This window comes from Triturus cristatus, chromosome 5_2 (genome assembly GCF_964204655.1).
Source record: "Triturus cristatus chromosome 5_2, aTriCri1.1, whole genome shotgun sequence".
NCBI classification, from domain to species: domain Eukaryota; kingdom Metazoa; phylum Chordata; class Amphibia; order Caudata; family Salamandridae; genus Triturus; species Triturus cristatus.
Window position 1 is genome coordinate 387550198 of NC_140588.1, and position 14849 is coordinate 387565046.

A 14849-nucleotide genomic window follows, 5' to 3' on the forward strand; every position below is an offset into this window, starting at 1 on the left:
GCTAAGCAGGGCTACATCAATGTTTGCGCATACGCGCTGCAGTGGTGGATTGCACGGCCTGTGCATCCTCACTAGAGCCAACCCCAAGCCGCCTGCTGCTCCTGCGTGCTTCTGGGACGGGGGGTGTGATGCTGCTGCTGGTGTCGATGCTCTCCGCAGCATCCCCTGCAGCAGTTGTCGACGCCTGACTAGTCAATAGCACCCCTAGTGCACTTGTCACCTGCACCATCCCCCGAGACAGGTCGCTGCAGCACTGTGTTAGGCCCTCCTGCATCGTCACAGAGCGCCGGCACAGTAGAGAAGTCGCAGTTGCCAGACGGTTGAGTGCCCTGCTGGTAGTGTCCCTTCTCCGGCGTTCCCGGCGCCGTGCTTCGATGTCAGCATCTAATTTGCTGCACAACTGCTGGATTGACTGGGACATGTCCCGAATGCCCGCAGCCATGCCGCTAATGTTGGTGTCCATGTTGACTAATGTTGTCTTCATCATCCGCATGTGCCTCTGGACTGACATGACTGCCTTTGATTGCAGGCGCTGTTGCTTCAACATTTGGCCCTCGAGCCCCAAGAAGACACCATGGCCGTCAGTGGGTGCTGGTGGACTCTGGACACGCGACCTGCGGCGCCCTCTTGCTTCCATCTGTGCTGCCTGTGAGGTGTGGGGCACAGTGGCATGGCTCCCTTCCTGGGGCCCGGTGCGGTCTTCTGGGCCCATGCTGTCGTCTGACGAGGTGTCTAAGGCTCGTAGCCTGGCTGCTGGACGCCTCCTCATTCTCACACCTGCAGGCGGAGATGTGGCCGGTGATTCGAACATGAGTGGCGATGCTGGCTCTGGTGGTGGTGATGCTGGCTCTCGGTGAGGTGATGCTGGCTCTGTGTGCGGCGAGGCTGGCTGTGTTGGTGGTGCGGCTGCCAGTGGGCCTGCTCCCTGGTCTGAACTGGTGCTGGCTAGAGGTGATATATGTGGCCGGTGTGCCGTCTCTCCAGCAGCATGCCCTGTCCTGCATGATGTCACATCTGTGGACAGAAATACAACATTGGCTCAGTGTCCCCGAAGGGCTGCATTGCAAGCGTCACAATAAATCATTTCACATTCCAATATGTCCCCTGTCTCCTTGTGCCTCGAGTGCGTGACATGCCTTGTTGCCCTGTAACATTTACGTCATGGTTAGTGTTGCCCTGACTACATCTCCCGGAATGCATTGCCTGTCTGCACTGACACGTGTGGACTGCAGTGTGATTCTCGTTTCACAATGGGGGATGTGGGATAGGGGTAGGGGGGGCTACATTGCTGTGCTTTCGTCTTACCTTGGTGTGTTGCGGCTCTGGCAGAGCTGTCGGCGTCCCCAAGACCCACGACGCTCTCTTGCTCGATTGTGGCCGCCACCAGCTCCTCCAGTTCGGTGAGGGCAGGTGCCCTGTTGGTTCCACCTCCGGTCTGGCTGGCCTCCTTCTGGATGTCGCCCATCTTCCTCTTGGTTACAATCCTGAGGTCATACCAGCGCTTTTTGAGGACCTCAATGTCCCTGTGGGTCACTCCCACAGCATTGACCTGCGCCTGGATGGCCAGCCATATGTTGCGCTTTTCCGCCTCAGGCACTTGCAGGGATTGCCTTCCAAACAGCTTCTGGTGCTGCTTCACCACCTCCTCCACCAGCACCTGGAGTTCCTTGGGGCTAAATTTCAGCTTCCTCCTCCTTTCCCCTCCGTCTTTCTGTGTTCTCTGGCTGGACATGCTGTTCGTTTACCCGCTCGCACATGCAACGGCTCCCTGCCTCTCCTCTGCACTCCAAGCTTCTCCAGGGTCGGCTAATTATGTACACCTGCCTGGGTGTGGCCACTTCGGCTGATTATGTACACCTGCCTGGGTGTGGGCACTTCCTGGTTGGGTGGGCTGTCGTTGCACTGGATTAGCTGTTTCGTCAAGTCATGTGATTTGATTTACCGAATCCGTACATACCGATTCGGTATTTTCCGAATCGGTATATACCACCTCGGTATTTACCGATTCGGTGAATAACACCTCGGTATTTACCGAATCGGTAAATACCACCTCGGTATTTACCGATTCGGTGAATTCCGATTCGTGATTACCGAATGTTACCGAATCGGTAACTGTTACCGAATTTTTACCTACATATAACTTACCGATTCTAATTTACCGATTCGGTACGGCTCGGTATTTATGAACCGGTAAAATTTATTTACCTACATGAGGCCCCTGGTGTTTCAAAAGCTATTCCATCCGGCGTACAAAAAATTGTACAGTTCATTTTACATAACAGATCCCTGCCTAACAAGTTCACTGGACTAGTGTCACAGACAATAAATCTGTGCATGTCTGAAAATTTCCCTATTTGTACCCTTACTGGTTCAGTAAGTCGTGTCTTGATTTGTGTATTGGCTACACCAACTACTTGGATTGCTTCATCCGAGAGAGGAAGATTTCTAATATCTGCTGACCTGACAGTTGATCTTGTCGCACCTGTGTCTACTAAAAAAGTAACACTTTCTTCATTTATTTTCCCATCTACAAATGGTCCTGCCTGGTCTATTTCTAGAGTTGCACCAAGTATGCACTCTTCCTCCTCTCCTCGGCACCGTCAATAGTCACCTTCAGACTCACTCCCTTCATTCTTTAACAAGTACTGTTGTACCTGGTTAGAACGCCTTGGTTTGTTTACCTGCTCATCATTGTAGAATCCTGAATCCTTATTGTACTTTTGTGACCCTCTATTCTGCGGCAAGGGCGGTTTTGGCTCTTGGCTCTGCTGTCTCCCAACCTTCTGTTGTTGCTGCTGTTGATTATTCCCCTCGTTCTGCACCTGTTGATTTAATGTTTTACCCTCATTATTCGCTAATGGTGGATTAGTACATTCAGATCTCCAATGTCCCAGTTGGCCACAGTTGTGACAAGGGAATTTCTTTTTGGCTTCCTCAAGATTCCCCTTTCCTTTCCCTGCATATCTGGGCCTATTCCCTGCATTATTTGCCTGTTCCACCAATTGTGCTTCTTGTCTTTCCGCAACCTTCACTTGTGCCCACATTGCTTTTTCTTTCAGCTTTCTCTGTTTTGCTTCAATTTCATCACTGAAGTACTTTGCATGTCTCAGAATCTCATCTATTTTCTTACTCTGCCAATCCACTGTATGCTCACGAATTCTCTCACTAATCTCAGGTCTCAGGCCATATACAAATCTGTATACAAAATGACTCAAATCTTTATCACCCAGGTGCTCATCCCCACTGAATTGTTTAAAAGCCAGTATCAGCCTCTCATAAAAAGCATGAACTGATTCTTTTGCTTCCTGATGTGTTCGATCTATCTTAACCCAGTCTGTCTCTTTTGGGGGTACTTTACTTTTCAGGTATACAATCACCTGTTCATACTTCCTCATTACCTCTGGATCTGGTGCTCCTGTTCTCTGATCTCTTGGATATTCCTCAGTAGGCCAACTTACAACTATTTTACACTCAGCCCACAAATCTGCTGGAACAATTATATCAAACAGACTATTCAGGTCAATCCACAGCACTTTTGACAACTTCACAAACCTATCTACCTGCCTATACCACTCGACGGGCTTTTCTCTCAGTCGAGGGAAATCATTCGTAAATGATAAAATATCCTGTCTGGTCCATGGAACATGTACATATCCTCCTCCAGGTATTTCTCTCATGGGATAAGCGTCTACTGTTTTCTCTTTTTCTCTCACAGGAAATGCTGAATAAGTCCTGTCCACTGATTCTTCCCTTTTCTTGTACCACCTATCCTTCCACTTCTCTACATCACCCCATCTTCGCAACAATGCGACCATTTCCTTAATCTGTCCTGTTCTACCAGCACCATTCAGATTTTCAATGTCTTTGTCTGTGAAATCCATCCTGTAGGACTTCTGCAAGGCTTTCACCTTATCAATGTCAACTCCCTGCTCATTCGCTACTGCTCTCAACCTGTCATGTGTATTCTTTGCTCTCCAGGTGATGTTTTTACACATGAATAACAGTTCGCCATCATGATGGTTTTTTAGAATTTCTGTAGGAATTGTCCCTGCAACAAGCTCCTCTAATTCTACACGTAACTTGGCCACATCTATTGCCTGTGAATCTTTATCCCTCTTTTGAAGGACTCTCATCCAATCATTCAAATCTTCAGCTGTTATTTCAGTAGTTTTTCTCACTGGAACCACTTTCTTCTGTCGTTCTAAAATTGGCATCCCTGAACAACTAGCTTCACTAGCATCCAATCTCGAATTAGACTGTACCTCTAATCCTTCACTACATGTGTCCTGTCTGGATTGTCTCAGATCACTACTTTCTGTCCTTTTCCCTGAATCTCCTGAGGGACCAGCCAAACTTGTTATCTTATTCCCAACATATGGAACCACCAAACCATTTTCACTCGTCCTCTGCTTATCAAAAATAGGCATAACCGGACCTATGGTTACAGGCACCGTAACAGCTTCTAGATTCTTTATCAGCTCTCTAATCTTTTCAGTCAGCTCTGTTGTTGTTCTGGCTAATTCTCTCGTATTCTCATCACCACATCGATTCTCTCTCTCCCTGAAAGGATTACCACTTCTTAACTCAGGTGTCACATTTTCTGTCTCAATGATACGCAATGTATCTCTTATCGGAGAAACAACTGGTGTGCTCTCTTCTGGTTCTGGTCTATATGGAGGTGGTCTCTTGTAAATCATGTCATTCAAGACCTCATCCTCATACTCATTAACTCCATATCTTCTCACTCCTTTCTCAGGAACCCTTTCTGCACCCTTACTTTCTTCGCTCTCTTTAACTGTTCTCATAGGATATAATCCCTCTGACATGCTAGCATCTCGCCATCTCCTCATTCGATCATGATGAGTTTCATGATCATGCCTCCTACCAAACATGTATCTGTAGTTGCCTCCAGACCTCTGCTTTTCTCGCTCATGTACTTCCTCTTCCGATTCCACTAAAGCCTCAAACTGTGTCGGCCTTGGTCTTGGGTCAAGACACAACATCTTTTCCCGTAAATTTCTCAACACGGCCAGATTAAATGAACCATGTTCTGGGAATGCTAGGACACCATCTTCCTTAGTATACCTAACCCAATTCTCCAACCATATACAGGTATTATACCCATATCTCGCAGCCATGAAGGATGCAGGCGTTTTCGTTGGAGGTAACAATTCACCTTCTCTTGTTTTAACATCTTTATCCTTGTCAAACCATCGCTTTATTTTTCCGTTTACCAAAACTTTCTAATCCCTTCCGTAATACAACTGTACAGTACGATACTTCATCCAATAACAGCGGGACTCACACTAACGCACCAATCCTGGAGCGTCTACGTCACAAGAGTATAGGGTGACTCCTTCCAATCCTTGCGCGGCTTACACCAACACACCAATCCTAGCACGAGCACTGTACTGATCCAATATCCAATCAGAGCGCGGTCTGTTTGACGTCAGCAGTCGCTGCAGTCGCTCCTGTCTCCTGTCTCCTGTCACTCGTCTACCCCTCCTTTACAAAAACCTCTCAGTAGACTTCGTGTCAAATTCTACAAAATCTATTAGTTACAACATATAAACATCTCCATTGTCTGCTTCGCTAACCACAGAATAGTAAAGAAAACCTATTTCACAAGAATCCCGTCTTTCACTCACTTCTGTTCCAGTACGGAATTAATACTCTCGTTGACACAGTAGCACATCCCTCTACTCTGCCCTTCTATCATGCATTCATTAACTGTTTCCTCTAGGACTGCTCCAAAGAGTCTTACAATCAACTAAATGCTCATACATTCACGCACATTCATACAAGAAAAATATAGTACATACACACAGAATCCTGCCTTCCCGAGAACAGCAAACAGTCTGTCCCGCTACAGAATTATAACACACGTTAACCAAGCAGCTTACCTCTGCCCAGTCCTTCAAACAAGCTCAGAGAATACCTGTTACTTCTCCCGCGATAAGCTTTAACGGTGAACCTTACGGATCCCTGGGACTTAAGACCAGAGTTTCACAGATAACCTTCGCTACCATACGCACTCCTTTTATACCAGAAATATATTTCTAATAGTAACATACGACGATGTCACTGATTCCGAACCCAGACAATGTGACGCGCAACTTCAATTGTCACACGTTTTTCCTGCATACATACAGGACCAACAATCCCGTCTTTCCCGAGAGCAGTATATACTTCCCTCTGCCCTACTACGGAACTGCTACTAACTCCCAAGTTCCAGAAGCACTACATAAAACTCAACACGACGACTCCAACATATAGTATTAGTACATATACCAACATCTACTTAATAATCAATAAATCAAAAAGCCAATATACAAGCAATCTAATCAGATCAAGACAATCATCAAAACCATCCTCTGCTACCAGGAAATTGGTGCAGATTAGGGCATACAAATTCTCCCTACTTCCACGGATAGAGTAATTTCACAGATACACGCACATGCACTCATCATACACTTGGGCCCATTTCACTAACATACGCTCGATCACTAAACCTGTGGAAGAAAACTCCTAAACACCCTACATCTACACTAAGGTCGATAAGACCAAATTGACACTGTCTTGAGTCATGATATAAACAATAAACCACATTAGAGTACTCAATAATTGACAAGAAATAACCACCAACACTGTATTTAAAATTATGGTACTTTATCTAAAATTAGTCATAGAAAATCAATCAATAGAAAATCATTATTCTCATAATTACCTATTCTAGCTAAATGTCATGAATGGGTCAGGACAGGTCTCTCAGTAGAAGTCTCCCGAGTCGCCGTCCTTACAGCATCGATCCTCACCCACGCAGGTTTGGGAAGAAATGGCCTTAGACCCTCTCTAGGCTAACAGTATTTATAATGAATCTTGCAAATTAAAGAAACATAAAATATTCTAAACGTCCGCTGAACCGCTGAGCAGAGCGAGCAGAAAAGGATGTAGCATCGCTACATTTGGAAAATCTCCGCTCAGAAAAATCACAAAAATAAAAAGACGGAAGAAGGAAACTCGAGTTTTACAAATGTTTCTTTTACGTTCACATTTCCTCAGAACCAGCGCTGTATTCACAAAGTTCATTGTGGCTCCCTTGTCTTCCAAGGACACTTGGACATTCGCCCAGAGCTGCTGTCCTCACGGAAAACTTTTTAAACCAGGCGAAGACTGTGGTCAGATGACTCTCGACCATGTTCAGCAAGGCCTTCTCATCAAAGTTCGACTACTCGAATTCCTACCCCGCCAAAAACCTCGGCATCGTGTTCGACTCATCACTCATCATGAACCGACAGGTCAACGCCGTCACCTCCAGCTGCTTCAACACCCTCCGCATCCTGCACAAGACCTTCAAATGGCTCACCCCTGAGTCAAGGAAGACAGTCACCCACACACTCATCACCAGCAGACTGGACTTTGGAAACGCACTCTACACCGGCATCAACAAGTCCCTACTCCGCAAACTCCAGACAATACAGAACACCGCTGCTAGACTTGTCCTCGGCATCCCCCGGCACAAGCACATCAGCCAACACCTACGAAGACTCCATTGGCTCCCCGTGGAGAAAAGAGTCACCTTCAAGAGCCTCACTCACGCCTACAAATGCCTACACAACAATGCACCCACATACCTCAACGACAAAATCAACTTCCACGTACCCAAAAGAAACCTCCTATCTCCAACCTTGCACTGGCCGAAACCCTGCGCATCCACAGAGCCAGTGCAGGCGGAAGATCCTTGTCTCACATTGCAGCCAAGATGGAACGAGCTACCGGCAGACATCAGACGCGCCCCCCTCCCTGAACTCCTTCAGGAAGACTCTCAAGACCTGGCTTTTCAGCTAGACAGAGCTGCAGACCTTCCTCCCCACCCCCCCTCAGCGCCTTGAAACCTTCACTGGTGAGTAGCGCGCTTACAATTCCCCTGATTGATTGAACGATTGAACATGAAGTCCTGGCCACCCTGCTGAACGTACCACCTCTCCTCAGTTGCCTTTTTGGTTGTTTCATCAGCCGTTCTTGGTATCCTTCAACGGTTGAGTTATAAGGGTAGCTTACCTGTTAAGGCTGCATGAAGGATCTGGATCAGCTACACTGTATGTTTGCCACTGCCCTCAGCTACAATTTATCAGCACCACAATCCATGTTACTTCACAGCATAAGTCCGACTCTCTTTCAACATTGCTGTGCCTTGCTCACACCTGTGATTCGGCAACAAGTTGTGGATTTGCTCCTGTGAATGTTGCCCCTTGCGTAATTCTGAATCTTCTTGTGAATTTGCTAATGTCAGTTAGCTGCTGTAAATTTGGCACCCTACATCATAGGGCTCATAATTAGATATGTTTTCTATTCCTAAACATCCTACATCGCCAGGCCTTTCAATTCTCACAAACCCTTTCTTCAATTCACAAACCATTGCTGACACCACAGTTGATCCTCAGGACTCTGCCGCATCAGCAGCTTTTCTTTCTGATTGCTTTCATCTCACATACTCCTCGCACCCACCACAGTTGGTATCTTACCAGGCAAGGAACTTACCAACCCCTTCAAACAAACAGCCCACATCATGGTTCAAATGTCAGGGCAAAGCATGTATCCCTCACCATGGAGCATCACACAGAACCTCCCCTAAAAAAATGACATGCAATCTCTTCCCACTATGGGCACCGGTCGCAGGTGAATTAAATGATTATATAGATCCCTGCTCATCTTATACAGCCCTGCACTAACACATTACAACTTTGCGTGGAAAAAGACTTATAGCTCCAGCTCACAGATAATATAAATAACGGGATACACTTCTGAAATACCCCAAGGAGTGTCTCGTAATACTCGACTACAGCAGATTCAATATTACCAATCACTTGGAGCATATATGATCCCACAAATGATAAGTTAACTACAATCAGGGGGACCGACCTGCTACCCCTGCTGTGATTATGAGAAAGCAGATTGTTATCACATCATGATTTGGGATTTCCCTATCATTACTCCCTTCTGGCAGGCAGTCCATGATTGCATCGCTAAGGTTATGGGTAGAGAGTATTATTTTCCACCAGATGCCTTTCTTCTAGGCCTTGCTCCCCGCCATTAACACATCAAGGCAGCTTCCAGACTGGCAGACTTATTATTGGTCCTGGCAAAACATGCTAGTCTGATGCACCGAGAATCTGCTGCAGGCCCCCACGTTTGGCAATGGGAGTCGACTGTTATAAAATTTGAGGCTAACGAAAGCATTGCCCTACATAGAGAAGGAGCCTACAGTCTATGTAAATACCCTACAACCAGGACACAGGATGAGTTATGCATGGAATTGTCCTAGGCTGGAAGGTACAATAAACCACCCCTTGAGAATGGGAGTGGGTCACATAAGGCCTTTGGACTTAGATCATTGATATATGGGGTGAAACAGCAAAGGACACACCTTTTTTCCACACTTACTAACAATCTGTATTAGTACCACCAGAAATGTTATTAAGGTTTTAGAACTTCCTTTTTCCTCTTTCCACTTATCACCCTAAATCATTTTTTTTCTTCAGGCTTACGCACACCTTCCCTTCTCTTGAGCCTCGAAAGATTTAACAGTTTAGTTATCACCCTGTTTTTCCTCAGGTGTTTCCTGGTTTTAAATATGGCTTTTTCTAACGATGCTTTAGCTACGAGTGACACCCTGGCATTTATTTACTTTATACGGATAGTACATATGTAGTGCTACTTTATGCTATGTAACACCTACGTTATCAAAACAGCAAAATTTCTAGGCACAAGTGTCATATGATATGAAATACATAAATGCTTAATTTACATACATATGTACCTACAGAATGCCAATTAATTGATTATTTATTTATTTTAAAACATGTATCTCAACACTATCCTGGACTTTATTTGCCACCCCTACAATGCACATCCTTCTTGGAGACTTCAGCCTGGCGCTCATAATCCAACTTTAATATATCCTCATCTCTCAACTTTTCGCGGACTGTTCCTAAACCAATAAGCATCTCACCTCTACACCCCATCAAAGTACACTCCTTGACCGCCCACACAAACCTAGCACCCCATCTGACTCTAAATCCACCAGTATCCTTTCCCCATGAGGCCATACCATTATACATGGAACTTTCAATACCCAAATCTCATAAGCAGCTTTATACGAGAGTCAATGGGACATGAGCTGGGCAGCAGCATGTCCAATTTGCTGAACTTTTTCTGGGTATTTTATACATATAAACCACAAAAGGCGTGTTTATACAGATTTAATCATGATGCAGAAAAGTTGATTTCTTCAGCATGCATGATGAGCTGCTGACCAGAGAAGGCTGAAAATTACACCAGCATTATTGGGGGTTACGCAGTCCCTGTGCAATCCGTTCCAGACATTTGATCTTAGCTATATAGGGTCATTAACTTATGAAATTAACAATGAAGCATTGCAGCAGCTTGTCACGTACACTTATGACTATGTCATTTCTCAAAACCTTGCGATTACAGCATAAGTGCAGACATTTCAAGTTCACTTAGGGACCCACGGCTATGTACCTTCTGCAGGCTTGCTCCCATTGTGTGTCACAAAATGAAACCTGAAATAAAGTGGATTTCACCTTCCCTTTCTCTGACAATAGTGTCACTCCTATTTTTAACTCTCCATAACCACTCCTTCCTGTAAACTGTGTGCTTGTTTATCTACATCTATTATGTTACCTATTGCATGCCTGATATTATTGTTTTTTCACCATGATTAGTAGTCTTTGGTGGCTGTCATGGTATGCCGCTATTTCTGGTACTTCGTGTTTATAAATGTTGGACATACAACGTTTTGGTCATAGCAAAACCTAGATAGTCCTGAACTACCTGATGTGTTTACAAATTTTTGCTTCGGGTATCGGGAACCTGGGATGCATAGTGGGGCCACTATTCTGGTCTATTCTTAACCCGAGAAGAAACCCCTCCATCCTGTTAGTAGCCCTAAAACTGGGAATGCTATAAAACATTGTTATTAATGACAGCTATTACTTAGACCGGTATTGGCACCTCTATGTCGGTGTATTTCCCTGATAGCTGTAGTTTGTGAAGTTGATGGGCTATAGTACTCTGTATTTTATTCTCTATTAGGTAATGTTGGAGCAGATTCGCGCAGGTATAAAATGACAAAATACATGCAAATGTGTATTATACTTCACTTTCAATTCATCATAGATCATTTCCCCCAAATCATATTTTCTATTCTCCTTGATGTTTGGTTGTATTGTCAATCTTGTGGTAAAAGTTCAAAGTCTCAGTGTCATTCAGTGTTCCTACTGTGAAGTAAGAGGCATTTCTGTGAAATTCGCAGACAGCCTGCGCAGTGCAGTAGCACAGAGAACCGCTGGTAGCCAGGCCTGCATGGTTGTCAGAGAGGTGTCGGACATTGCTATCTAAATGTATTTAATAGAAAAATCCTCAACATGATGAGTTTCCTGCACCCTTTTTGTCGCGTCAGAGGTTGCCAGTACATAACACCATGGGTACTTTTACCTAGAACTGCAGGCAGTGAGGTCTGATGTGGGCATGGCAAGGGCCCAGTCCCCCTGCCTGGGGATCGTTGCTAGGTGGCATGGTCTTGTCAGGAAGGCCATTCCGTTGAGGGTACAGTGGTCTTTTCTCTCTTTATCTGCAATCCCAACCTGTTACAGATACCTCGATGAATGTTCCAAGAGTGGATTGAGAACAAAACAAGTGTGGTGTCACGAGGAGGTTCCGAGGTACTCAATCAGTCCTTTTTAAAGAGGCATTTAGTGACATTTATAGCCCATTGTTTGTGGTGTATGTCTCTAGTCCATTGTAATTGTTGCAGACATTTTGAAACAAATCCTTAAGAAGGGAAATCCTAGTAAGTCTCAACTCATAGTTGTACGAGGTAAACCCTCTTCTCCTCTTTGCGCACACGTAATCCCACAATCTCTTCTATGTGTGGGGTGTAACTCATAGTAAAATCAGTGTGACGGTAAGCATGTTAACATGTAACGCCATTCTTAATGGGACTATCTTTACAACTACATGTGGTCAGGAAGATAATACTAATTGTTAATTCATGAATCATTTATTAAGGGCACAATTGTTAACCTTGTAAACCATCATTGTACGATATTGGAAACCTGTTCATTTACTCTGGGCGGTAGAAGTGGTGCTAGGGGCCTTTACATCTAAATCATGTCAAAATAAGGGAAAGTAGTCGAGGTGTGTGATGGGAACAGACTCCCTCCTCTGCTCTTGACTGTATCACTTTGAAAGAACAAGGTGCATTGAAACATGACATTAATGTGTGCAGGGAAATATATTTGTTTTATTTTTCCTCTTTGTGAGTGCATGACAGAACATTTGCAACCTATTTCAAAAGGAAAGGGGAGAGATGGAAATTAAAAACAAATTGACATCAATGAGAAGAACCAACATCTTTGCATAGTCGGTAGGTAGACAATATTAATATTATAATTGCACCGTGCTGCAGCTGCTTTTGTTTCTCAATCACACAACGTTTTCAACTTTCGGTTCCTTTCCAGAGCATCACTTTCTTTATATCCTACCATTCCCTTATGTTTCCTTTCCAAAGTCCTTGTGGCACAAGCATGTCCCCTACTTAAACAAATAATCCCCATACTCTACACACGCTACTCGTTTTCAAATTACACATGCAGGTACATTTATTCTCCTTGACATATTTAAGGCATTTTATATTCTAGGGGACAAGAAAATAGGAAATGGCGAAAAAACATTTTAATATAGGTATTTTCAATACTTAAGGCCAGTCTGGGCAGTATCATGTAGTAATCTGCTGATACGTGGAGGCAGTCCACGTCACTGTACTTGGTATATTAAGATGCACTCCAAAAATTCCCACAATCAACAGAACACAGATAGACATATACAGAAAAACACCATCCATCACCGTGTCCATGTTCTGAAACCTAGGAAAAACATGGAAAACATGGAAGGAAAAATACTTTTGTGCCATCCAGTTATTTTAATCAATATATGTATGTATACATCTGCTTCCAGGGTATATGAAAAATCATATGAACCTTAAAATTAAGAAAGTCTATTTAGTAGGCATCAACATTCAGTTTGTACATTCGTTGTTCATTTTTTACTACCAAGAACAAACGCACAACCGACTAGGCTAAACCCGTCTACTGTGTTCAGTATGCATCCATTTGGCCAGTTAAGGGATATTGCGACAATCTGTGGCTTTTTGTTTGAAGCAATGCCCAGAGCCTGTGGTGAGCATTAATGGGGAAGTTGATCTTCACTGACATAACTTATTTGAAAGCATGTGCAGCTTTTAATTTTGTTAATATCACAATTCATTTAAGAATGTATAAATTGTGGCTATTACACTTTTCATATTAGTGGGGAAATTTGTGCCATGATTTGTTTCCAGCGGACCATCATCGTGCAAAAAGGCAGTAGAACCATGAGCACTTGGACGGTCACTAGTCTGTCCAGACTGCATTTTGGTATAGGCTGCGAACATTCTCTCTAATAGTCCCTGACCTCCCCCCCCCCCCCCCCCCCCCCCCCCCCATCAGTAAGCCACAGGCCGACTGAGCTAACTTGTGAAACTCCTTCAACAGAGAGAAAGTGAGATAATCAATGGAGATGGTGGATTCTTCCTGTATTTCAGCACCATGTGTCGTGTGCTGGGCAGAGAGCTGTCCAGTGGGTTCCGCGCCTGATGCAACTCCCACAACTTGTGGCACTAATTTGAACTCCACCGCCTTAATAACTTAATTGAGGGAACAATCATGCTACTCCATCATTGTTCTCATGTCCTCTTGTCTAAGTCTCTAAACACTTTCTGCAACTGTTGTAAATTTAGTTCCTCACTCTTCCAGTCTAATAAGTTATCAGGCGCACTAGAGGTGCAGGGGGCTGTCTGGACACACTGGGCGTGCTGTGGTGGCGACCACCAAGTCCGGTATGGAAAGGGGCTGGGCTCGTTGCAATTAAAGCTAGTGGTCCCTGGTGGGAGCAGGGTGTTGGTATTTTGCCTCCACATCTAGCTCTCCCCTGCTTCTACCCTTTTATCCTTTATTTTTGTCATTTCTTTTGCCACATATTTTCTAAATTCTTGCAATAATTCACTGCTCTTACTTTTCTGTGAATATAGTGTGAGCAACTTTTGTGCCATACTCACAAATCACAGCTGTGACACGTATCTAATTTCATCATCACTGCTCATCACAACTGCCTTTATTTCAATACTCATGTTCCCAGACCTTTCTGCTGTCTTTGATACAGTAAACCACACCATGCCTCTCTACTCCCTTCCATCATTTGGCCTCGCTTGCTAAGGACACTCTTGGATCACCTCCAAATGCTCCTTCCAGTGACTTTGGATTTCAAGCCATCATAACCTACGACTCCCAGGGTGTGTCCCACAATACCTGGACACTTCTTTTCTCTCCACGCACCACCTCTCTTGCTGACATTATTTAATCCTTTGGCTCATACCACTGCTATGACAGTGAAGCCCAGATTCTCTTCTCCTTTCCAAATTTCTCCCCTGAACTTCATGCACACATCTCTGTCTCGCAGCTATACATCACTGGATAGTACTACGGTCATAAATGCTAAATTCTGCTTAAGCATAGTAGATTTCTGTCCCTTCTCATCTGCATCTTCTTCCTAGTCCAACACTATCATTTCCCCTGGCACCCAATCGCAACTCATTTAGCCTTTAGCATAAATACAACTAATACTGCATGTTCCATTCTGCGTACTCATTCTGGTTAACACTACAAAATCACTAAGTAACTCACTGGTTTTCAGGGGATTGGATTACTGCATGGTTGGCATATATAATT